General features: G+C 42.7%; 1 pseudogene across 1 annotated transcript in view; it reads right to left on the reverse strand.

Moving 5' to 3' along the window:
• LOC146810684 (catechol O-methyltransferase-like) overlaps positions 1 to 27,887 on the reverse strand; it is a 118,109-nt pseudogene that overhangs the window by 27,099 nt on the left and 63,123 nt on the right. Inside the window, exon 3 of the transcript XR_014966620.1 lies at positions 10,599 to 11,059. The product of XR_014966620.1 is annotated as a catechol O-methyltransferase-like (transcript). The remainder of the gene's footprint in view (positions 1 to 10,598; positions 11,060 to 27,887) is intronic.

A 27,887-nucleotide genomic window follows, 5' to 3' on the forward strand; every position in this document is an offset into this window, starting at 1 on the left:
GTAGCATCGTTAATTTAGCTGAGAGTTGTTTACGGGATAGATACTTATTGGAAGGCCACGCTTCCAGAAATTTAAGGACAATGGAAACATCCCACAACTGAGAATATTTAGGACATGGAGGCTTAACCATCCGTATGCCTCTAAGCAACTTACACACTAACGGGTGTTCACCTATGGGTTTGCCATCTAAAGGTAAATGACCTGCCGATATGGCGGACCGAAAGTTGTTGACTGTTCTGTATGCCAAACCTGAGGATGCAATAGAGGCTAGAAAATTGACAACTAAAGAGACATGTGCTGTAGAGGGATCCACGTCCCGTTGAGAGCACCAATCACACCATCTCTTCCAAGAGGAAGCATATCTCTTAAGTGTGTTGGCCGACCAGGCCTCGTTGATAAATCTGTCAGCCTCGCATGAAAGGCCCAGGACTTTCCATCGGTCCCTGAAACCTGCCAGGCCACTAGAGGAAGTTGGCCCGATATCACCAATGGATGAGGATTCTGAAGAGGGTCCAGCAGTAGGTTCTCTATCCGAGGGAGAAGAACTGGGACTGCACAACACATTTCCAAGATGACCGGGAACCATGCCTGTGCCCTCCATAACGGAGTGATCAAGATGAGTTCCGCCCGAAAAGCCCTGGTTCGCGCTAGAACCCTGGGGGTCATCATAAACGGGGAAAATGCATAACACAGGGACGTTGGCCATTCCTGTAGGAATGCATCCGTGGCCAGAGTTTCTGGGTCCGGCCTCCAACTGAAAAACTGGGGAACCTGTCTGTTGAGGTGGGATGCAAACAAGTCTATCGGACAGGGACCCCATAGATGGGTCAGGTTCTGAAATACTCTGAGAGACAGCATCCAGTAGCTGAAGTCCTGCAGGTGGCTGGAGTGCCAATCTGCCACCTCGTTGTTGTAGCTCGGAAGATATTCCGCTACTACCGAGATTTTGTTCTGAAGACAGTAGTGTCAAAAGTCTTTGGCAATCTCTGCTAACATCCGGGACTTGGTACCGCCCAGTTTGTTGACATACCGAACCGCCAATATGTTGTCCATCCGAAGAAGGATACAACAATCTGTCTTCTGGGGAGATAGACATCGGATCGCAAAGGAACCAGCTACCTGTTCCAGGCAGTTGATATGTAAATGTAGTTCTTCCGGCGACCAATGACCACCCATGGACAATTTGCCGCAACAGGCTCCCCAACCCCATCGGCTGGCATTGGATTCAATTATCACATCCGGGACTGATCCAAATAGCGCTCGGCCGCTCCACGCCTCCATGTGGTTTAACCACCAGTTCATCTCCAGCCTCGCCTCCTCTGAGAGAGGAATCTGTTCTGAGTAATTGAGGCCTTTTTGGAGATGGCGGATCTTGAGCCGCTGAAGGGCCCGGTAGTGAAGGGGACCAGGGAAGATCGCCTGAATTGAAGAGGCCAATAAACCCACTATTCGGGCTAATGATCTCAGGAAGATCGTCTGCTTGTGAAGTGTAGACATCAGTTCCCGTTTGATAGCCCTGATCTTTGGCATCGGAAGCAGGAGCTGGCAAGTCAAGGAGTTGACTAGGAAACACAGAAATTCGATAGATTGAGTAGGGGTCAGTACCGATTTTTGTGGATTCACAATGAACCCCAAATTTTGCAACAGACTGATAGCCCAATTGAGATGTATTTGAACAAGTTGGGGGGAATCGCCAAAATGATAATGTCGTCTAGATATATTATGAGACGGACTCCCCGGGCCCTGAGTGACTCTACCACTGGTCTCAGAAGCTTCGTGAAGCACCATGGTGCCGACGACAGGCCAAACGGGAGAACTTTGTACTCGTAGTAAACCCCTTTCCACAAAAACTGTAGAAACCGGCGAGGAGGGGGAAAGATGGGAATGGACAAATACGCATCTTTCAGGTCCAGCCGGACCATCCAGTCTCCTTCTTGGAGGAGGTCGCATAATAGATGGATACCCTCCATCTTGAAGTGTCTGTAAATAATCCATGAATTGAAATCTCTGAGATTTAACTCCAGTCTGGACCCACCCCCTTTCCTCTCCACTAGGAAGACATTGCTTAGAAAACCATGAGGGTGAAGAGTGGAAACCACTATTGCGCCTTTCCGTAGTAAGGACTTCTGTTGAGATAAAGGTCTGATCTCGTTGGGAAAAAGACAGGGGATGAGGGTGAACACTCTGTGCTGGGGAATCGTACAGTTCTAGCTTGTATCCCTGAACTGTTTCCAACACCCAAGCATCCTGAGAGATCTCGCGCCAGTTGTTGAGAAAACAACCTACTCTGCCCCCCAATATCACCTCGGAACAAGGGATCAGGCTCACCTGAGCTTCCGGCATCCTGTTGAGTATTGGAGTTGCCTCCAAATCTGCCACCTTTGCGGAACCTGTTCCAGGGTTCGTCGAGTAGGGTAGAAGGAGGAGGTATTGGAATTGTCTTGATATCCTCCTCTTTGCTGCCCACGCTGGGCGCCTTGATTGTACCCTCGGCCGAACGAGCGCCCACGAAAGCGTCCGGCCCTACCAAAAACCGGGCTGAACGCCCGTTTGAGCGAGCCTTGGGCCTTATTTAGCCCGCTGAAAGTGGCCACAAATTTGGTCAATTCTTTTAAGAAAGGTTGCCCAAACAAAAGACCTTGGGCCAGAGCCCCGATTCAGATGTGGATAGTTCGGCCAATTTGGGATTCAATTTCAGGAGAATGGAATGGTGGCGCTCCGTCGAAAGTGCACAGTTGGCATTGCCAAGTTGGCACACCGCCCTCTGGGCCCAGCCAATTAGCTCGTCGGGATCAATGGCGAGAGACGACTCTTTGGCCCTAAAGCCAAGCTCAAGAATTTTGGTCAGGGGACCAGCTATATCCAATAGTTTGTCCTGACAGGACCTCCAAGATCTGTCAAGGCCCTTCTTGGGGTCCTGAGAATATTTCTTTAGGGAGGTTAACATCGAGGGGTTCATCTCTGGCGTCTCTGCCACTTTATCTGCCAGATCAGGCCTAGGGCACTCAGACCGAAGTCTTGCCCGCATCGAACGCCTGGCGCAGGTGGGACTGGACATAATCTGCCACCTCTTGGGGTGGGAGCCAAGCAGTAGAATTAGGATGGATGATGTCCGCAGGCTCAAAATTGAGGACTCTAGGAGACGAGGTTGGTTGCGAATGTTTCTCCTTCCATGCCTGTTTGGAAGGGTGAGGAGCCTCCTCCTGGTCTGTGGAAGGGTCCGAGGAGGTATCCTGATCATCGTTGTCCTAAGATATTTTGGTGATCGTGGCTTCTGTGCTAGAAGCAGTGCGTTCCTGGTTCGCCAGTGATTTAGCCAATCTAGCAAAGTCTGCAGTATGGGGATTCGCCCTTCCTTGACCCCCAGATCTAACTCGAGATCCCAAAGGGGGAAGCCGGCCCTGTTGCTTGGCATAGGAGCAAAGGTGACGTTTCAAGGGTGCAATTGCCCTTACCAGCGCCAAATTTACGGAGTGTTGGACACCCGCGTCTAGTGCCTCTACGAGGTCTTGTTCTATAAACCCCGAGGGTTCCTCTTCATAGTAATAGTAGTCCTCCTCGTAGTATTCAGCCATCGTAACACAACAAGTGTGGAGTCACCGACCCTGGAGAACTGCTGGCAACTGTAAGAAGTCAAAGCAGGTTGGTAGAAGGTATGCAGAAGAGGTCAGGGGTAGTGGTAACCCCAAGCAAGCCCAGACAATTCACCCAGCATGAGCAAAATCTCAAATTAGGACGTGGAGGGAGGAAGTGCTTGCTGAATGTCCACTCCAGGCAAAGTCTATGCGTTATTGTGCAGCCCCACATTAGGTGAAAACATATAGGGCATCAGGGAAGCAAAACAAGCCTTTTTTGTGCATAAATTATTAAAACAGAAGGGTCTGAAGCACAGAACGCTGCTTCGGCGTTCACTAAATGCCCGATAATTAATCAAAGGGCAAAAAATGGCTGCCGTGCAAGCGTGCTGGCAGAGGCTCGTGGAAATAGAAAGAGGGCCGCGCGTCTGAAGGACGCGCGTCCTCGCTCCCCGGGACCTCCCGCTCCACAACAAAGCTGCATACTCCAGCGCCGGAAGACACCCGCGCCACGCTGGAGTTATGAAACAGCAAACGGAGCTACGAAGCGCGCCGCACAAGCAAGGTGAGTGCAAGAAGCGACTCAAAGACCTGCAAGGCAAATTTAACATTCAGGGAGTACGCAGGGCAAAAGTAGTCGGCAGACACAATAGGCATTAAAGATTCAACACAGAGATCGCCCACGCAAGCGTTTAACAGCTAAATAATAGCCATATATCAAAACGACTCTTCACAGTATCATACAACTCTTTCACAGTACAAGTAAAGTAAAGGGCACTTAACTGGCTGCGGAGCAGCAAAGAAAGAGGACTCTTTGTTCATGCAGGGACCTTATATACCCTGGGACTCTATGGTACATCACATGGTTTTTCTATCTGTGTTTTCATTGGCTGCTGTGAGCTTCTAGTAAAGAAATGAGAAGCATAATCGGAGCCTCCGGTCCTGACATAGAATTATAGACCTATATTGACAATGCCCAACTGTATTTTTGAGATCCTGTGAGAAGATCTAGCCAATGTCAGCGTTTTACGTAGATATGTGTATGATATTCATTTCCCATACTATCATTACCTGACATTCTTTTGGCAAGTCTGATCCAATTTTTGGAGCACAACTGAGGGATGTGGCCTAAGTATTGTTGCCCAAACCTCCTATGTTGCACTGCTACGTACAACAGCTTACAGTATTACACTAGAGAACAGTCAGGTCATAAATTATTTCACTACAGTACAGTCAATTTGGTGACATGAGTTGAGTGAGGCCCTGTGAGCACCACAGTCATGTTATGTGCTGAACAAGCTGCTTTAAAATATTCGCGTAAATGTTCCTTATATGGTAAATGATGGTAAACATTGCAGTCATCTTCTGTCAGCCCAGAATATACATTATAAATGTTCATCAAAGTGCAATACTATTTTGGAAGTGCTATAAAAGTTACTTATGATCTGAGCTTTTAACATAGACACCATCATGGAGCATCATGCTAACAGCATTCCGTCACATAAATACATTTGAATGTTATTGTCTGAATAACCTGCCTGGGCCTCCCAAACATCAACACAGCCAACATTGTTTCCTAATCCATGCACTAGATGACTGGGTAAATACCTACTCTTCCTTTCGGGGTGTGCTTTGTGGCCTCTTAAAGAGGCAGGGCAGTACTAAAGAAATGCCCTGGTACAATGCAATACCATGGTGCCAGCACATACTTGTGATTATTTTATTTCAGCTAAATCTACTGCTTACGCTTCAAAATCTGAACTTGTAGTTGTGGTACCTTAATTGTTCCATTTTTTCAGGTTGAATGGAATGTTGTACTAAGTTTATATGTCAACTAGGGACAGGAAAGGACAGCTAAGCAAGCGACTCCAGGAACAGCTGTGAGGTGGCCCTATCATACTCACAAGGAATTAATATTTCTGCTGAATTTCTCTGGTCTTGATTATCAGCTTTCAAGCAGTACTGGCCACGGGGGCCTAAAGCGAATGTTCCTCATTTGGTATTAAAAAGGAATTGAGCGAATAATTTAACTTAGTTGTTGTTGAAGACACATTTGCCTAATTGCACTTTGCTGGTGGTAATTCTAAATTGTTCTTGATGGTGCTGTGCAATTGAATAATATTGGGTGTCCCAAAAGTAGGATCATTATTGTTTGCCTGCTCACATGTTGGAGTTCATGGTCAGGGTACACTCGCACTAGCAATAGTCGGTGATGGTCAAGTATGGAATCCTTGGGACCCATTCTCCAATGCGCGCAGGGTCGTGGAGCGCGTCAGCTACTGAGGGAGGGTTCACTGTGCCTGACGTTTGGGAGATGCACTCATTGTTTCTTAGTCTGGTTTGCTATTTTAGCGGCCATGGGTTTTTTGTGGTGATGCCTGACATTCTCGCTCACGCAGAGGCTGATGGCTAATGCAGACTCAGAGTGCTTTCCTTCATTCACCTGAGGTCTCACACGGAGGGACATTATAACTCTGGAAGATCTACATGTCCGCAGTAAGAGGAATCTTCGTTTGAGACTAATGGCTTATGACTCAACTATTACAAAAGAGTAGAAGAAATGCTAGCTTGAGATGTGATTGTTTTCCTCAGTGATGCCATTTTAAAGTGTTGGTGCCTAAATTTTCTCCTAGAATCTCATGGCCGGTGCTGCTGAATGTTAGGGTTGTCAAATACCAAGACTGCTTAGTCTGGATTCCACCTTATGCCCGTTTTAAACACCATCCTACACTTCTTGCCCCTTCATCTCAATCTTGTAGGTTCTTTTTAATCTCTACTTTCTCTGTCGATCACTGTTTTCCTGTCTTTCTCTTCCGTTTTCTTTCTACCTTAAATGCTTTTCACTCACTTGTTCTGGATCAATAACCAATGCTGAAGAATAAGTCCTAGTTTCCAAAAATGAGTGCTGGAGGGCCCCACCTGTGACTACCAGTTCAAATTAAGCACTGGTTTGTCTGCATGAGAAAAAAAGGTTGCTTGGCTGTTGTGTCAAGCACTAGAGTGGGTCGGTTTGGGTTTAAGAAATGGATTACCATAGAAAAAGAAATATTTATTTTTATTAAGTTATTTTTCTACTGTTTTGAATATTTCGCTCTCCCCATCTCTCATGTGTGTGAGTGTGTATGAATAGTTTGTGCATCGACATGCAGAGTGTGCAGGTGCCACTGTACTTTTTGATGTCTCCTAGGAAACCTATTAAGTAGTAAAAATGAAAAATGATTCTTATGTACTATTTCGCACACCATAACTGCACGTAACGTTAGTGTAGATAGGCAAGTGTTGCTACTAATTCCCTGCCTAGGGGCCAGATGTATCAAAGGGTTTTACCCATTCTGTGTCTATGGGAAAATGTGTTCATACATATGGCCCTAGGTTCTGAGACGCAGGATGTTAAGGAGAGTTTAGCACATAATTACAGAGCGAATTAATGAATTTCCAATTTGCTTTAGTAAGATGGACAATCACCCCTTGCTGAAACTAAGTGTGCTGCTTTAAAGACACCAGAACAGAGTGGAATTGGTGGAAAATTATATAATAGTTTATGAAAGGTTACTTGAAACGTGAATTTGTTAGAACTTCTAAAGAGAGACTCTGTGATCCATTCATGTTGAGCAGTGAACACACCAAAGCTACATGAAAAACAGTGGTTGAAATGCAATCCCAAAACGATTGAAGGTAATGATGATGCAAAAAGGATGGAACATTCTATGCCATGTGTGAAAGAGTTTGAGAGAGCGACTGAGGAAAGTGTGGGGAAACAGCGAGTTTAAACTGTGAAGGTATATTAAAAGGGGGTGAAGAGTGGAAGCACATGGGGCAAAGACAAAAGGAATGCAGGAAAAATATGTAGGTGTGGCAGTGTAAAGTATTTTTGCAACTTCTGATGGATATCCTGTAGTGTAAGCTGTGTGTAACATGTGATTGAAGAGGACACCTAGCAAGGTGCTGCATGGGTCAAGATTCTTTAGAAAGATGTATGATAGGAAAGATACCTGATACAAATGAGGAACTGGTGTTGGTAGGAGTTGAAGAAGAAGATGAAAGTACTAAGAATGAAGTGGTATTGAATTTCGTGAACATCATCTTGAGGAAGGATCAGCGTCTCTAAACTGACAACCACATCCAGAGCTTGCAATGACCCTTTGAAACGAATATTTATTTTGAGAGAAGAAGCTAAAAGACAAGGCGGATATTGAAGTTATTCTAGTGATATATGTCGAGATTTTAAAACAGAAATTCAGTTTAGAGAAACAAAGATTGTGGGGGGAATATATGTATCGAAGAAAAATGATGAACTGTTATTGTGACCACACCGTCAGGTTGGATCCCAAAGCTAACCTTCTGGTCCAACAGTGTGGGGAACAGACATTTAATGAAGTTTCGGAAATGAAGGAATTTCAGCAAGTGTTTGAGTCTTTTAAAGGTTGTGTATATCGGCTTAAAATGCAAAAAGGAAGTATTCCGGTGCCACAAAAGGTATGTAACATACTAGCCTGCTTAAGAGACACAGGTAGAAAAACAATCAAACTGGCTATGTGAAAAAGCTATCACTGACCAGCAAAGGCCAGTGAATGGATTAGTCGAGTTGTAATGGCGAGAAAGAATGAGGGCTTCAGTCGGAGTTTGGCAGATGCAGCACATCTATCAAATTTGGTCTTCCTCAGCTCTATTCAGAACTGGAGGAGGCACCATGTTTCACAAGGCCAAGCCTCCCTTGGCTCTGCCTTTGGAACCTTTGATTGAAGGCGCTTCTGCCACTGGGCTGTTGAACAATGTACAACTGAATGTCCACTCTACTAACAGTGCTGGTTCTGTCGTATATTTTTCGTATCCTGGACCTCTAGGGATAACCCCAATGGTTAACCAAAGAAATTACCGCAATATGCTGAGATAAAGCCCTTGGCATGTCAGGGGCATTGTCCTGTGTTTTCCAATAACAAACTTCTGCTTTTGGAGTTTGTTATTGAAAAACAAAAAACCTTACTAAGCATGCACATTAAATATGGCACCCGCTTGGAGAAGCTTCCGATCCTTCAGCAGCACCACCAAGGCAGCAGAGGTTTCCACCTGACTTGTTGAGCTGTCTAAGAATGGTGGGTATTCTTCTGGCAGGCACAGACGATATCCCTTCTCTGACCTGGCAGACCATCCACCATTCTCTAAATGAGGCCCAGAGACTCTGCAATGACTTAGGCATGGTGAACATGCATCCCCTACATAATACTGTGGACATTGTTACATTGACTGGTGTGCGGATACTTTCAACGCTCAACACATCTGTGGCACCATATCAGGCTGTAACCTGGTAATTTACCACATTAATTTAAACAGGATCGTTCAGCATCTGCTGGATGCCTTTTGGCTTGATGTCAGTGTTCCAGAGGTGAATGCAACAATGCAGTCCAGGAACTGTATTTTTTTAATAATGTTTTGCTGTTGGGTAAAGGTGCTCAAGAACATGAAAAGCAGTTGAGTCTTGAAAATTAAAGGAGTGAGGCTTAATGTTGGAGTTTAGACAAAAGCACATTTTGAGAAGAAAAGGTGGATATCGTTGGACACAAAATCAGTGGAAATGAATAAGACCCATGGAAAGTCTTGTGATGACAATATTAGAATCTCCAACATGAATGAATAAGGTACAAATGTTTTTCTTGGGGTTGATTGGATTTAAGTTGTACACCCATGTTAGAAAGGTTTGATGTAAGTAAGAAATGTATTTTGATTATAGATGCCAGTATAACAGGATTTGGAGTATTGTTAGAAGGGATTGAAGGAAATGAGGGCACAGAGTTTGTGTTTGGACTTTTGATCGAGCTTGAACAAAAGTATAGTGTAACTGAGAAAGAGGCATTGATGGGATTTTGAGTAGAGAAGAAATTCAGAACCTTGCTTTCACGTAGAAGTTTTATTGAACAAAGAGATCTAGGGAAGAAAATAGAGTGGAAGATTGTAGATACTGGCAAGAAATGGGGAGAAGAAACATGTAGGTGGAGATAATGATGTCAGAATTTCACAAAAGTATGGTAACAAAGAGCGGACTGAATGGAAGAAATGGGCCTTAAGAAAGCATGTGTAAGAGAAACACATACTTGATAAGAGAGATGAATTATGGCTCAATGATGGAGTGGCTACACCACCATGAACTTTGAGAGACAGAATTGTAAAAGAGGCCCATCATGGTCATCTTGAACAGACAAAAGTTAAACACAGAATAAGGCAGGATTACTTGTGGTCTGAAAGGGATTTTGGAGTATAAAGGAATGTGAAAGATTGGGTTGTAGTGCGGTTATGGTTACCCTTATACGTATATGTTTGGTTATAAGTGTGCAGTAATGGTGAGTGTTGCTGATGTTTGTCTAGTCAGTGATCTTTACCGATTTTAATTTGTGCTATTTGAGTGATCGGTATACGCACTGTCCACCTCTGAGTAAGTCTATAAGGGAGCTACGGCTATGGAGTTTTGTTACATCCACGGCATCCCTTTAAGTCAGTCTGTCTTTGGGGTTTTGGGTGGATGCTGATTTAGTGTATTTTGTGTGTCCTTGGAGAGTACATCGTTTCATGAGGAGTGGATTTCTGTTGTGACTTTGGTACTGTCCAGCTCCATGGTGTTTTTGGACTGCATTGGGTGTGTGTGAATTGCTCAGACTAAAATGTTCTGTTGGCGGCTGTGCTTGTTTATTGTTATAGTTGGTAAAACTGTTGTGAGCTTGGTGATACCCAGCTATAAAACACATCTGAGCTGCGTTGTATGTGGTCTGTTGGATGTTGTCTGTTTCCTAAGTTCTGTGGCTTTTCTCTAGAAGCTAAACCTTCTAATGCATAGATACCTCTATGGAATTCCCTACATTGGAACATCACTAACGTACATTGAGCTCCTTTTTCCATTTCAGACTGAACGTATGCCTTTTTAGTTGACAACAGCCTGCAGTTCCCACTAACTCATTGACAATCTCATGCTCTTTACAGTCTTATGTTGTACATGCTTAACTTTGATACTATCTTCTCACAATTCCTCAGTACCTTTCTCAGGTCCCAGAAGGTTTCGGGAGACTCGGGTATGCTCCTTTCCATGCCCTGGTTCCTTAATCCATTCTTCAAATGTCTGCAGGACACTCTTGGGCTGACCATGCACTGAGTTGTTCATCACATAGCAGCAGAGAAGCTTCTCCCCACCTGGAGGATCAGGATGCGATTTCCAGCCCTTCCATGGTATTAGTGCCTGGTATAATTTAAGCAGATGGTGCCTGTATCGGTAAGCAATTACAGCAGCACAAAGCGGAAGCAGGCTCCTGTTGATGGTTAAGCCCTGGAGAAACATACAGGCAGCAGGTGGGCGATTAACCACAAAGTGACTGAAGAGGTTCAAGCAGTGATTGAAATAGACACTTTCACTCTTAAATGTACTCTTTCTCTCCAAAGCTGCTCTTAGTCAAACTCGGTATATGGGTAGCTTTAGCCCCCTACACAATTTCAGCCAGTACCTGGAAATTTAAAGAGAAAGTGAAAATCAAGTTAGAAAGCGTCGTTGAAAAGTGTCCTGTACACAAAGAGACATTAGTTCCTACTTATTATTGGGTTCTTGGCTGTTTAGGACCTTTGTCATCTAATGAACTCAGCACTGGTACCATGGCTGAAACATTTTGAACCCAGGCGTGGCTCTGCAGTTAAAGGCCAGGAAGGTGACCAAGAGATTATTTTTTTTAACGAGTGAACAAAATCTATGTGAAAGAATTCTCATGACAAGTGTTAAATTGTATCATAGGCCCTTGCGGTTAAGCTAGATTTAGCCTCAGTATTCTCTGTCCTGGCCCACTATGCTTGATGTACCAAAAGGGGAGCCAATAGGGAAGAGTAAACCAGGGAGCCCTCCACTCAATATAATCAAAATACAAAGCCCTAGTTATAGAACACACAGCTACACCAACATTCTGGGGGAATGCCACACTATTATTTCTAAATTACATACAAATTAAAAAGCAGGTCGGTGTATCAAAGTGACGTTTGTCAGGTGTTCAAATCAAAATTAAAACAACTCCCAAAAATATATATGTGAGAAGGAAGCAATGTGTCAAAACAAAATGAGAATGTTTTAAATGAGTACGGATACAACAACAATTAAAAATAGGGGTTTTGTATTTCCGTAACTCAAGTTTCACCTTTTGGGGGTACTACATTTGGCCTCTTCTCTCTACAGGGTCTTTAGGGACTGATTATTTGGATTTGGACAAATATGACCTTCTTGACACATTGCTTCCTTCTCACATATATGTTTTTGGGAGTTGGTTTTTCGTTTCTGTCTAATAAGTGCCAATGATGACACAGTGAGCTAATTGGTGAGTACCTGTCAACTGCTCCCAGGGTGTCGCTTACGTGAGGCACTTCCTCGACTCACCTCACTTTTTTTTTTATCAGACATGACTTTGATACACCAGCCTGCTTTTTTATTTTTATATGTTTATCAAATAGACACACATGGGGGGTATATAATTAGATATCAATCCCTGTCTCTCAAACATAAAGATGTAATAGGGTGACATTCCCCCAGAATGTTGACGTAGCTGTGTGTTCTGATGGCGCAAGATTATTTGAGAATAATTTTGCTTGATCAAGTCTGTTCATTAAGTATGAATTACCATGCATGTTTTTATAAAAATGACTAACAGGGTGGTGAATTAAAAAGAAAAATGTGGGAGTTTTCTTCAAAATGACAACGTAGAAACATGCAGAAGAGACAGAACATTTAGAGTTCTAAAAAAACTGCATCATAAAAGCATGCAGAAGGCTTACAGACTGGTGTAATGAGGGATGTTTACGTTATAGGAGAAAACATACTAAAATGTACTAAAAAAACATAGTTTAAGAGTAAAAATGACAAACAGCAATATAGAAATATGACAATGAAAAAGCTTAAATTAAAATGATTTTTGCTTATGTTTCCCTTGATCATGAACGTCATAATAGAAATAGTGAATGCTTACATCTTTAGTGAGAATTTATTTAGACTATGCTTATAGGTTTAATTAAAATTAAATTTTTATCTTATATCGTTTTCTATGCATACTCGATTTCCTATATATTAATAAATTGGTGTGTTTTATTCTTTAGATTTTGTGGTTTTCTATGTAGGCCTCAAACCTGTTAATGTATTATTTATTTCGCTAACACAGGCCTCAGAAAAATGTATTTTGCCCTTCGTTATTACAAAAATGCAGGTCTATTTTGCTTTAGTTGAATGTTTATCAAATAGAGTTTCCTTCCTACGGTTAGAGTATTTCTTTCTATGAGTAATTGTGTCGACTATGTTGCAAGCTGATGTGGAAGCGAGTGCGTGGCTATGGAAAACTTTAGATGTGTTTCCTGCTTCCGAGATGAAAATGTTGTTTATGGACTAACAAAGACATCTTGTTAAAGTTTCGGATGAAATAGGCTGGAGAGCGACCACATCATGGTCCCTAACCAATGGAAATGTGTAAAACTGTGATAATGCTACAATGGGGGGCTGGAATTGAGAACATTTTGAGGTATAACTATCCTGTGAGAAAAGAATTGCAGCCGCCTGCCATTGCTATTACTGCTGGTGTTGTTGCTTAATGCTTCTCTGGCTGGCTATTATCCTTACAAAATATGGGCATGACATTATGTCAGTCCAAACTTTGATTTTTCCTGAACCGAACTATCCTGATTGCCTTGCAATTCATCGGCTGGTGACGTTGCTCAAGCTAAACCTCTTCAGTTGAAGCGTTGGCTATTTCAGACTATTGCCTGCTGTGCATCAGTTCATTTATCCTAGGTTCGTATAAATCTTGAAATGCATACTGATATGACATTTTATCTTTGTCTCCCTCTCTCCTCGCACCAGTATATTGATTTTATTTGATGTATTATTGCTATGATTTGTATTTCTATTGTGAAATTACCTGTATTCATTGAAATAACAAAGATCTGACATTCAAATGTATTTTTGAGTATTGACCATTTCATTACTGAAGTTTAGATAAAAGTACTTAGATAAAATATATTGAGTTGAGTTTTGACATGATAGGTTTGATTATTGTGGTTAGACAGGCATTTCTTCATTATAGGTCCTCATGAAGGAAATGTTTTCCATCACTAATTATCTGAGTCCCTATTAGCTCAACAAAAAGATCTATCGGAGGACCTTATGAGTTGTAAGTGGTTGTAGAATTTTCATGCACCCAAATTCATGGTTATAGTAAATGATTTATGTTGGTGGTACTTGTGAAGGATCCTAAGGGAAGTCTTAGTGTGGCATACACTAAGTTGTGTTGTTTGGTGCTGATGCTGTGCTGAGCAATGGTCATATTCTCGATACTTGCACAGGGAATCTTGAAGTGTGAATAGTGAGGATTATTTAGTTAACTTCAGAAAGCGCATCTGGAGAAGTCCTGAGAGTTTTCACTCGAGTGAGGGTAAAATCGCACTGGCCGAGATTTTGATGGAAGTAAAAGAAATTCTCAGAGTGTATGGTTCTATCGTTTTTTTCTTTTAGTGGAGCAGACAAGTTGTTTTTATGTTGTTTGTCTTTGTTAAACACTTTGTAAAGACATTGACTCTGATTTTGTAAATGGAGGGTCAGTCGCAGGAGTTGAACTGATGTCACTAGGTGCAGCGCTGGTATTGGTCGATTGATGAGAATTCGTCACCAGGAGAGCCGTGCTGGTATTGGTTGGTTGCTGTGAGCCGCGCTGGGATTAGACAGCGTGAATACTTTTGATTGGTAGCAGAGAATCATAACACCGAAAATAAATTTTGAAGATTTCTATAGTATGGCTTTAACTATTAGCGTAGAGAATCATGAAGTTTTTTTAAATTGTTAAAAACTTTGTTTAGTAAAGATGAGCCGATACCAATTAGAGAAGGAATTCCTGTGGCTCTTGAAGGAATCCCCGCTTCATTCATGTTATTAAAAAAGGGGTTATCACACGTGTACATGGTTAGAAAATTAGATGAAATATACTGAGCGAGATGGTAATTTAGCATTTCTAAAGAATGGGACTTTCAATCCTAGAATTTTAGAAAATTTAAGAAATCAAATGAATAATTTGAGACGTAATCCTAGACCTATGCAATATGAAGCTCTTGAAGAATGGGAACACGAGGCATACAAAAGAGAAAGATATCAGACTAGATATAAAAATAAACAGATTATTCCCAGCAATAACAAATTATTTATCCTTGTAATACAAAAAGGAATCAAACTCCAGATTAAAGGTTATGATAAAGTCCAGAAGAGTGATAAACAGAGTCTTTATTTTCAAATTCCGTGATTCCTCTCCAGGACTTGTTAGTTCACGATACCGTCACAAATACAGCCAATTCTTATTTGAGTTTTCAATTCATACAACCTAACAGCCAACACGTGTTTCGTCAATGGTAAATTGCCAAATGACTTCCTCAGGGCTGTAAATTAAACACATAATACATTAATTATTAACCTCCTTTGCTAATGAAGTTAGTTTAACTTCCACCGAAGAGACAAAAAATAAGAAAACAGAAACCGAGAAGTTTAAAGCTACCACCATATCGTGTATAAGATACCATCCATCGAAAGAATATAGATTCTACACACCATATTATTGTCCTCATTTACATGAAATCCATGACGTGAATATAAAGCGTGAATCCAAAATTCAAATAAACCAAAAACCAATAAAGACTCTCATACGTAACCATTCTCAAAGTAACGCCACTGACCTTTAGACGGATAATGTAATATACGCACTGTTCATATTCTTAGGTCTAAAATAATAAGTAAAACACCAAAATTCGCCATCAGTCATAGTCCTCATATAATATTATATATGTATGTCGCCTGTATTATATCTCCCCCCCACCAATGGTTAGACATTCACTCACCAGGAGTTTCGAAAATAAATTCTAACTTCTCACTGCCAATTCTGTGTACTCAGTATATTCAAATCCAATACAGATCCAATGTGCTTTCCGTCTATGGTCATCTAATATAAGAAATACAATATTATTTCAACCACAAAGGTCGTCAGAAAATATGTCGACTACCAAGCCCATTTAAAACCAACTTAATTATTTCCTCAACATAGTTTTACGAAAACACCTAAAAATCCTATCTTTCTTTAACGTATTTAATCCAAAGCCGCCTCTTGCTCATAACGAATTCAAAATACAGATATCAACCCTATCTCTTGTGAACTCACATCCCGTGACGGGACAGTAGTAAGCAGCGTGTTCTGCCGGAAAAATATTTGGCGTGTTGCACCAGCGCCATGTTTCTAACGTCATTTATTCAGTATAATGGAAACAAAAAGCGGACTGCCCGCTTACTTTTGCAGACAACTATTACAATCGTAAACGCCACTAAAGAGCAATATGAGTGTTTGCCATAATATAGAACATGTTATGAAACTTGTATAAAAGGGATATTGTAGGTCGATTCGTTGACCGACACATATTTTTAAGAACCGACAAGTCCAAACAAAATTATCTTATTGTTACCCATATACTGGTGCCATCTTGAAATGGTAAAAGCTTATCGTAACCTCTCCGAACAATAAAAAAAACAATTCCAGTCAAATTCAACAGCCACCCATTCTTACTAAGTCTATACGACTAAAACAAGTAGGCTAAAATTCGAAAGCGAGCAAAGGTAGTCCTTCCATTCACACATCCCACTCAGATATCCACTCCACCAAAACTAAGTAGCTTAAGACGGAAGCAGATAGAAAGGAAAAAGGAAAATAACAAAGCAGTAGCTCCATCCAATAGAGAAGCAACAACACCGCACAGTGCAAGTGTAAGACAAAGAATCATTTTTACAATAACAATGTTATTGTTAAACAGCTCCCGAATAATAGAGCACATTATATCATTTTTTTACATATTCATAAATAATTACTGGTGTCTTACTATTGACGTACCAGATTATGTGGAAATCATATTCAGAATTCCTAACTTGACAACATCAACTATTTAGCCAATATACTGCGTTTGTCATGTAACAGTAATAACACTCTATGGCACTCTCAATTTCATAAATAACAGACATATAGTGTTGGGGTCTATCAATTGACCAATAGATCTGTACTTCATGTTCCCCAACTTGAAATTGTGTTACATGCGGCAAGTGTCATATAGTGATATCTTATGATATAGATAACAGATTGGTACAGGTTCATCATTTTCATACAGAAATGTCACACAATTTAATACCCCAAAAAATACTGTAGCTCAGAGTCAACATTAAGCCCCTGTTCCACAGCACGCAGATTCAGTATCCATCTTGCTTCACATTGGCATACTTTAAGTTCCCTATTGCCTCCATGATTATCACTCATAACATTCTCTATTCCATGAAAAGAAAAGGATAATTTGCCACTCTGGCTTGGGCAATTCCTAGCATGATGTACAAGGGGGTATCTCAAATCCAGATTTTTTAGAGCTCTAAAGTGTTCCGCCATTCTTTCTTTTGCCAATTTATAGCTTTATTCGAGATAAAAAACTCATAAAAGCATGAGGCATACATAGCATATAAACAATCTCTTATAAAAACGTTTTTGTTTAAAAAGAATAAAAACATTAAACAACATCCATGATACTGTAGAGCATAAAATTATTTAGCCAATATAAAAGCAGAGAGGCAAAATTTTCATAACTGGGAGAGCAAGCAATGGTCTAAATTCTTTTCTCCTATACTACCATTAGACAAGAGATGTTTTCCTAATGGCCCAAGCCCATCCCAGATATTTGGCAACTGCCACAGCAATGAATGTTGAAGGGCTGGTACAGATAATCCTTAGAGCAATATCGCTCGCTCTTGTGCCCAGCTGTTTACACATAGCCTTCAGCCATACACGTCGGGGGACTGAATAAGCCCCGCACACAAAGAGAAAGTGGGCAATGGTCTCAGACCCTGCTTTACAAACTGGGCAGACTTGAGAACTACCCTCAGCCCATCTTCCAGTTAGTGATCTGATTGGGAGAGACCCCACTATAAGCTGGAAGTATAACTTCCTGTCCAGGGGTTTGGTTATAATATCCCAATAGGGCTCTAAATAAGGAGAAGCTTTCACTTCAAGAAATAGACCCTCCATGGAGGATGGGTTGGCTTCATTCCAGTCCCGATGTTCGACCATTTCCCAGTACTTTGTTTTTATAGTTACTTTGGACGGGAACAGGGCCTCCTCTGGGTTCTCCCAAAGCTCATTCATTCCTAAAGACCCCAACATTTTACACAATTCCCCCAGCCATCCTATCTTGTGGAACTTGTCGCTATTTATTAAATCCAGGAAGCCCCTTGCATAATGAGCGAGTTCGGGGGTGACCCATATGCGCCTCCAATATAGAATGGGTCTTAATCTAGCAATATCTGAGATGGCTTTTCTGCCTAATTCGCAACGCAGAGGCCTCATGGGGGTGCTTTTAGGGAGGCCAATTAAATTTCGGAGAAACGTATTCTCGGCGAGCGTTAGTGGTGCAAGATTCCCATGGCCCCAAAGCTCTGAGCCATAGAGCACCGAACTAATGGCTTTGGCTTCGTATACTTGTAGTACTGGCGCTATGGGTTTGGTCAATGACCTTTTGTGTTCAACACCTATAGTACCAGTTGTTTGGCGGAATTTAAGAGCCGCCATTTCTATATGTTTCCCCCATTTTACACCTTTAGCTATGTGGATACCCAAGTAAACAAAATCCGAAACCATTTCTACCTTTTGGCCGTCCATGAAGAAGTTCCCTCTAAAGCTGGGGTGGGGATTGAATGTCATGAGCTTTGTTTAGGCTACATTTACTTCTAGGCCACGCTCGGCACAAAAGCCCTCGAAGATGTTCAGTGCACGCTGCAGGCCGCTCGGGGTTTTGGATAGAATGAGCGTGTCGTCTGCGAATTATAGTATCGACACTTTCGCTCCATCCAATGTTGGTGCGTCTATAGAAGCAGACAACATACGCTCCACTACTCCATTGATAAAAAGGGAGAAAAGCATCGGGGCCATAGCGCAACCTTGGCGCACCCCCCGTTCTACCAGGAACTCATCAGTTAGTTGCCCGTGTCTCCCCCACTGGATCTTTGCAGAGTTGCATTCGTACAATCTCATTACTAGCGATATAATTTCAGGAGGCATCCCCATCTCAGCTAGGACTTTCCATAACAAGAAGCGGGGCACTAAGTCAAAAGCTGCGCGGAGATCTATAAAGGCAGCATAAAGACTGCCCTTCGCCAGCTCAACTGTTTTCCAGTACAATAGCGTGAACCGGAAGATCTGGTCAATCGTGCTTGTCAATTTACGAAAACCTGCTTGATAGAGAGATAGAATGTTATTCTCTTCCTCCCATACTGAAATTTTAGCCAGGGTCATTTTGCCTACAACCTTCTGCACTGTGTCTATAAGGCTGATGGGGCGGTAATTCCCTGGTAGTGTTTTGTCCCCTTTTTTATTAATAGGGATTATTACCGCCCCCAGCCAGGACTTTGGCACCGCAGCCCCTAATGCTACTGCGTTAGCCAGATTCGAGATGTACTTGCCCCAGCGTGGTTTCTCGTGAAGAAATACATCTGCAGGCACCCCGTCGGGGCCCGGTGCCTTGCCCCGCGTGACTGAATCCAAGGCTAGTGCTACATTTACGTTGTTAAAGGGAGGAGCTTGAAATATGACGTGGGGCACTGATTCCCTATTTCTGTCCTCGAGACGACACCTGTATTGGGGGCCGAAATAATCCAACCAATTGCTCTGCGAGACATGGTTGAAAGGTGGTTCTGGGAGGCCCCCTTTCCCCCACTTGACAATGTTCCAAAATAGTCTGGAGTCTTTTGCGGAGCAGGCAGCTTTAAGTTCTTGCCAGTGTTGCTCGTCCCATTGTTTTTTAGCTATAGTTACACTGTACTTGTATTTCCACCTTGCTTCCCTGACCGAGACTAGATCTTTGGACTTAATGGCCAACCCCAAAGAAATTCTAGCTGCCCTACATGTAGCGTTGTACCACCCTGCCACATGCGGACAATTTTTCTTACCCGGCTTCGAGCGTACTGCCCTATAAAAGTGACCCTTTATTGAATGGAAGAATTCACAGTGCAAATTGGTAATCTCGGCTATGTCTGTTCTATTTGAGGAAATATGAATTTTGTGATCAGTTATGTCCCCTATCGTAGACCCCAACGGCTCCATGTACATGCTATAAGTACATGTATGTTCCCTCCTGCTCCAGTTCTGAAGACGCAAATATATGTGCGTCCACCGTCAACATGTCCTCTTTCAGATCCACCATGAATGGGTCAGATATTCCATTCCTAAGTATGAAAGGCCACCGACTTTATGTGGTTCACTTTCCACATTTTTACAGATTCAGGCGAGTAGGCCCGAATTCTGTCATCAAGCCTTTTCTGCCTTCTGCCTCTGAAAGCTCCAGTCTGAGCCTGCATCTGTGTCCATGAACTTTGTCCTACTCCCTGCGCGGCTAACGGTGCCTGATCCAGCCAGTCGCCTGCCAAAAACTGTATTTCACCTTCAAGATTATCTCCTCCGCTCCTCATCCGATGCATTCCTGTCTAGTAGTTTAGGTAAACATTCCTCCAGCTACCGTGCAAAGGGCCAGGCCTCGCTGCCCTCATGCAAGTAATTCCTAGCCCCGTTGCCATGGAATATTCCTACCCCCTCGCATCTAGTGTAGACACTTAGACGCTTGTACACGCACTAACAGTCAGTATAGAATAGATTCTATCCTAGAGACCTCTCCTTTTGGATAACACAGTTCTTTAAACATAGGATATTAGATATGATTTGGGATTAGGTTGACATGACCCCCAGACTTTTGTCTCCACATGTAGAGCTAAATGTCAAGTCCCCTTCACCCTCTAGTTGCACGTCAATCACACGTCATGCGGCTGCGCGCGCATCTCTGCCAAATATTTCTGCTGACATTGCAGGATTCTCTTATGGATCCACCCACTTGTGACATCATGTATGATGACGTTTATTAAATTACGCCCATATGACCGCCTCTATTAGCTACGTATGCACTTTTTATCTATACTATCAGCTGTTACGCCTCTTGCATCTGTTTCACTGTAATGTATTTTCTATAAAACTGCTTATCTGTCAATAATGTATGCTCTTCCTTCCTGAACTTTCGTGGTGATGGAATAGAATGCCTACGATTCGAATTGTATTCCTTCGTATAGGAATAAAGCCTTTTAAAACCTCTAATACCACGGATTCTGCCTCTTATATTTACTGAGTTATTCTTAATAGACTTTACCGCATAAAAATAGTACCGGTAACGAAATATTTACCACATAAATTGGCGCCCGAATAGGGACACTTTCTCATCTCACGCGCCGGCGGTGCGTTGCAGGCCCGGTCTCCTGCCACAGCTGAACGGACAAAAACGCGTACCTGCAGGATTTCCTGTATCTCCCTCCGGCCAAGCGGGGACGACTGAGGCTGCGATCAACACCCAGACGAGGCGGTGAGAAGTGCGAAGTATCCCGACCAGAGCCTAGCTGAGAGAGCAAGATCCGAGGTATACAGAGACCCGCCAGGTTCCGAAGTTCCGAGTCCAGTCGAGTCGAGTCCAGTCCGGTCCAGTTTCAGTTCCGTTCCGAGGCCTTCCGTTCCGAGCTACCCGGTGAGTACCATTACCGGGGAGGCATTTAACGTGCACATAGTCTGTGCCGGTCAAGACGGGTTTGGGTACACAAATCCGGATCTGCACTGTTTTAGCAGTGTATCTGTACTGTTTAGCAGTATATATAGTATGTCTTGCATATAAATACGTACTATCTAGTGTCAGTATTATGTCAGTAACTAGTTTTCTATTAATTATCATTGTTCGTAAAACCGTTAAGTGTTAAATGTTTTAAAATACGTTCTATATACTGTGGTGTGAATGACTGTTCATTATTGTGTTTTTTGTATAAAGTGTGTTCTAGTAATAAGGTCTAAAAATGCCGCTCTTTTCGAAACTAAGACAGATCAAAACTAGAAAAGGTGTACTCGAAGAAGCTGTTCCCATCCCACCTAGGGACACTCCAGGGTACTTTATGTATCATAAGCATGGCCTAGATGCCGTATTATTTCTTGATTTATGGGTGGACTACACCAAAGAATTACCAGAGAGTCAGAGATGGCCCGCAGCGGGGACCTGGGATGCAGATTGCATCATGAGAGTAGAAGAAGAATTATGGAAAAAGAAAGCCAGACAGTCACAGAAAGATGCCATTGAATTATGGCGTAAAGAATCATATAGACGTACAGAAAAAGCACTCAGACAGGAAGAGAAAGGTAGAGAGAATTCAAATAAAACCCGAGAAAATCTATTACTTGAGGAAGGTACCCGAGTAAAATCAGAACAAGTAGATAGACAAAGAAACGCTCTTATGAATGGTATGTATCCTCTTCTGGCCGAAGGGTTACCTAAGGCCACTCCGGAAATACCAAAAGACTTAACTCCTCCATTGCTCCCGATAAAAGCACATCCCAAAACACATCCCAAAACAGCAAAGGACGTTTTCCTTTCCTCCTATTTAGATGACGCAGCTCCCGAGTATGCTAATGCCATACCACCCACACCGCTTGCCGATGGTGTTCAACACCAAGAGCATCCGTCTGTATCCCCGCAACTACAAACTCCTACACAAGTTCCAACAGGCCCGTCCGTCTCTACAGTTTTTCCCGCATCTACAATCTCTATCCTACGCCCAACGAATCCTTTCGTGCCTAGCACCTCAGATGGTGCTACAGGAGGTACGACAGACATGTTTGCCACACCGCCGCGAAATAAACAGACCCTTAGAGATTTAGCACTCCAGCGTACACCCCAGCTAGCGACATCCGACATGTTTAAAGAACAGCTTGTGGATTGTAGATACGACCCAGTACCAGGTAGACAGGATAAATTGCTCATATCATCACTACGTATAAGACGAGCTACATTATATTTAATGACAATACCAGGAATGGGTGAACACCTAGACGAAATATATCGCTTTGTCCAAACAGGGCAAGGTCCAGAAAGTATTAACGAAGCTATGGAATACCAGAAAGTGGATGTCCAAAGACAACTACTACGTTTTTTCATAAATTGTGTAATTAGGAATCAAGACAGGCCTGGGGCAGATCACGAAACCATGCAAAGACTTGCCAAATGGGGTCAGAACATATCAGAAGAGAAACATGATAGACAGGCGTGTATAATCGCCATGTGTCGAAAGATCCGCAAGGAAGTAGAACGAATACATAAAGAAAGACGAGAAACCGACAGAGTAGAATCAGAAGAAGAGGAGGAGCAAGAATCAGAGCAATTAGAAACGATAGCTTATGTAGGTAGAGGAAGACCCCATAATAATACCAGAGGTTTTAACGACCCGATACGTCCAATACGTCCAGAATATAATAGACATTTTCCAAACCCTATGTTAAATACAAAATCCCCTGAACACCTATTCCAAGCCGCTGATAAATTACTCCGAGATCGAAGGGGGTACCACATGCTCGATTCCATGGACGAACAAGAATTAGCCAGGTCAGCAGTACAATGGGCTGACAGTCCCGGCGAATACAATGATGATGTACTTGCACACACGTTTCTGAATCTAGACCCATATGAACAGCGTTTAGCTAGTATATACATGATTCAACACCTCCTTATATTATATAAAAGCCAACACTCCGATCCAGGACCCTTACCTGACATATTGACAGAACTACTCACGAACATATGGAGAGGGTCAGGTACTGATTTGATTAAGGAAATTTTAGAATCCCGAAACCAATATTTAAATTTCGTATGCCCAGAACACGTCTCAGTTCCCATCATGGGAAGAAAAATGTATAACATAGATAGACAGAACCCGTTACGCGAAGTGCACCCAATAAGAGGTGCCGGTGATAATTTTACACGCGTGTTTGTGTACACGCCTATAACTAAATTGGAATTATTAGAAATGAAGAAAGTAGTACCCAGCCATGACAAGGACCCAGCAGGTTTCCACCGTGAGATAAAAGACATGTTACTCATGGGAGAGTATACCTACCCCGATATTATGAAAATATTAAAAGTCCTATTACCCGCCGGTGTTTACGAAAAACTCAAAGAAAAGGAATGGGAGGTGGGAGACCAAAAGATAGATTGGACAGCATTAGAAAACGAAGAAAAGGCCAGAGCTGCAGGAGCAGGGCTTGGGGAAAAGACTACAGCACTAGCAGGATTACTAATACAGGTACTGCCACGTTTATTAACTACGAAAAAGGAAGACTGGGGTGCAATCTCTGCCTGTAAACAAAAACCAGATGAAGACACTAGTGATTTCTATTCCCGATTTGAAAAATGTTTTAGTATAAATAGTGGCATAAAAGCCAGTAGTGAGTCATATCCACATCTGTTTGTGACAAAATTAGTTGAAAATTCTCTGCTGCAAGTCAAGAATAGAGTATTGAAATTCGAAAGTACCTGGCAAGGTAATACCCCATCACAGATGTTACAGATGTTACAATATCACCACAATAGAATTAGATAAGAACAAGAACATGAACAAAGACGTATGAAAGATACAAAAATGAAAATGCTTGTTGCACAGTCAGTTCCAGCCGATGGTCATCAAAAGGGTGATTCCGCAGGTCCAACGAAAGGGACATGCAACTATTGTAAACAACAAGGTCATTATATACACGATTGTCCAGTCCTGAAACATAATATTGCCACAGGTAGAACCCAGGAGAGACCACGTCCACCTAGACAGGATCAGAATCAACAACAAATCCCTCAGCATGCACAACCTAGGTTAGCTCCGCAACAACTAGCTCCGCAACAGGCAGCTCCACAACAGATCGTAGCACCACCCCAAGCGCAGCCTATTGCTGCAACACAAGCAACAACACAACAGATGTATCAGTATGCACAAACAGATTATCCCGATTATCAGCGATACTCATGAGATAGCCTAGAGAGGGAAGTTGGCTTACCCCTTATTGAGGTTCCTGTAGACCAAGAGGGACCTTATGTACATAGTGAACTATTAGGGGAAGACAGAAAGTTTTTACTTGATACAGGGGCAAGCAGAACAACTATAAGACGCAGTGAAGTTCCAGGGGCACCCCTCTCAGGCTCACAAAATATTTCCCTTGGATTCTCAGGAAAACCTATAATTAATGACGTAACACAACCTCTTCCACTTACAGTCGGTCCATTGACACGTACTACAGATTTATTGCTTACTAAATCATGTCCAGAAAACTTGTTAGGCATAAAAACATTGAAAGCTCTAGGAGCCATAATATGTTGTTCTCCGGAAGGAGTACGACTATTTTTACGTGACTTTAAAGGTCACTACGTGTCCAGAGACATGGATTACCGACTGCAGAATTTACCTACACATTTATGGGCACAAGGCCCCACTGATGTTGGTTGCATGAACATTACACCATATCGAGTTACACTGAAAACAGGAATAGTACTACCACGAATGCGACAATACAAGTTACCACCAGATGCTGTAGTGGCTTTACTGCAAATCATTGACGAGCTCATTGGACAAGGAGTGGTTGTCGAAACCGACTCCAATGTATGTAATTCCCCGATAATTCCGATTCTTAAAAGAACGGATCCAAAAGCACCACCAGTATATCGATTAGTTATTGATCTGCGCGAATTAAATAAATGTATTGTACCACAATACCCTGTGGTCCCAGATATCTCTTCATTACTCACGGCTATTGACTCAGAAGCAACGTTTTTTACTGTAATTGATCTCAAGAATGCTTTCTTTAGTGTCCCAATCGATCCGGAAAGTCAATATCTGTTCGGTTTTAGTTTAAATGGACGAAGTTTTAAATTCACACGCGCACCTCAAGGATTTACAGAAAGCCCCAGCATCTATAGCCAAGCACTGAAACGAGAACTTGACAGTATCCACATGCCAGTTAACACTGCCTTGCTTCAATATGTCGATGATCTACTGATCACCGCCCGAAGCGAACCTGAATGTGAGACAGCGTCACTGACGGTTTTGAAATTTCTGGCTGACAAGGGGCACAAGGTGTCCCCTTCTAAGCTGCAATTCTGTGTCCAGCGAGTTGTTTACCTTGGGCACTCGCTGTCCAAGGAGGGAAGGCAGCTTACATCCGACCGCATCCAGTTAATTGCTAACATGCCACCACCCAAGACACAAAAGGAGGTGCGGGCTTTTATAGGCCTCACTTCATACTGTAGGCAGTGGATCCCTCAATATGCATTTCTAGCAAAATCACTCATCCAGTTGACAACACAGGAGGCAGCCACATCGACTGTCCTCCCTTGGACTCCAGAACATACACACGCTTTTGAAAGCTTAAAGAAAGCTTTATGCCAAGCACCTGTCCTAGCAACACCATGTTACAGTAAACAGTTTACACTCTTTGTTACAGAACGCGAAGGTACGGCCTTGTCAGTACTCACTCAGGAACAAGCAGGATCACATAAACCATGTGCTTATTTCTCTAGTACATTAGATCCAGTAGCTCAGGCACTTCCAGCGTGCCTGAAATCGGTGGCAGCAACAGCTTTAGCAATCAGACAAAGCGATGCCATAGTGCTAGGACATCAATTGACAGTACAAGTACCACACGCAGTAGAGGTTCTCTTGAACCGCACACAAACACAACACTTGACTATAGCGAGACTCACCGGTTACGAATTGACATTGTTTCAGCCACACATAGAAATCAGACGTTGTAATACGTTAAATCCTGCCACACTGTTACCAGTAGGCGGAACAGATCCATTGGCACATGATTGTGTCGAAGTCATTACTATCACGACGAAACCCAGACAAGACTTGACAGATATCCCTTTGTCAGATCCAGACTTGACATTGTATGTAGATGGGTCATGTATGAGAACAAGTACAGGAGAGTTAGTGGCCGCTTACGCAGTCACAACAGACACTGAAGTCATTGAAACAAATTGTATTAATACTTTGTCAGCTCAAGCAGCAGAGCTCATCGCTCTAACACAAGCCTGTATTCAAGCCAAAAATAAGAAAGTCAATATATACACAGATTCCCGTTATGCATTCGGAGTCGTCCATGACTTCGGCGTACTGTGGCGAGAGAGAGGTTACTTAACTTCTCACGGCGCCCACATCCAACACGGACCCCTCACTCAAGCCCTATTAGACGCGATTCATCTACCTACTGCAATATCGATTATGAAATGCAAAGCCCACACAAAAAAAACCGATATCATTTCTCAGGGTAATGACCTAGCTGACAGAACAGCTAAACAGACTGCTCAGAATCAGACTCATACAACTGACATGACAAAGACAATAGTTCCGACACCAACACATTGCATGACAGTTAAGGATCCCGCCCTTGATGTAATTGACATACAGACACATGCTACACCAGAAGAAATAAAGAAATGGACTGAATTAGGAGGGATCCAAACAGATCAAGGATGGATGACGAAGGAAAAATCTATATGGTTTCTTCCCGACTCAATGGTTCAAGTCATCATTAACACTATACATAGTCCAGCGCACCTAGGAGAAAAAGCTATGCTAGACAGCATACAACACATTTGGTTCAACAAACACTTGCGAGCAGCAGCTAAACAAAAAGTTCGTACCTGTATGATATGTTGTCAGTTTAATCCAGGTAAAAGCATCCCCGTAGAGCAGGGTGGATTCCAAACTCCCGATCATGCTTTTGAAGTCCTCCAGATGGATTACATCCAGATGGAACGATGTCGAGGATTCAAATATGTTCTCGTAGTTGTCTGTGCTCTTTCCCGTTGGACAGAAGCATACCCGGTTTCAGATTACACTGCCCCGACTACTGCCAAACAGTTAGTTCGAGAATTCTTCCCACGGTACGGTTTACCACGTGTTGTCTACTCAGATAACGGCCAGCCGTTCTCATCCGAACTAATGAAACACGTTTCCCTTTTATTAGGCTACCAATGGAAATTCCACTGTGTCCGACATCCCGAGGCGGCAGGTCTCGTGGAACGTCATAATCAAACTCTGAATATTAGATTGTCCAAAATATGTAGAGAAAAAGGAGTCGATTGGATAGTAGCCTTACCAGTTGCGCTCTTTTACATGAGAATGGTAGCACATTCTCGAACAGGGATATCCCCGTACGAGGTGATCTTCGGTAGACCACCAAATATGTGGGGGACGCCTATACCTCGCAAAATCACTGATGTTGACTGTAATATGCTGACAGATTACCTGGCTTCCTTGATGTCTGCACTACAATCTTGTCGTTCACAGGTATCCGCAGCTTTTCCCGACAATACTGAGGTGAAGCCCCATGACGTGGTTCCTGGGGACCTGGT

Source organism: Triturus cristatus, chromosome 7, assembly GCF_964204655.1.
Source record: "Triturus cristatus chromosome 7, aTriCri1.1, whole genome shotgun sequence".
Lineage (NCBI taxonomy): Eukaryota > Metazoa > Chordata > Amphibia > Caudata > Salamandridae > Triturus > Triturus cristatus.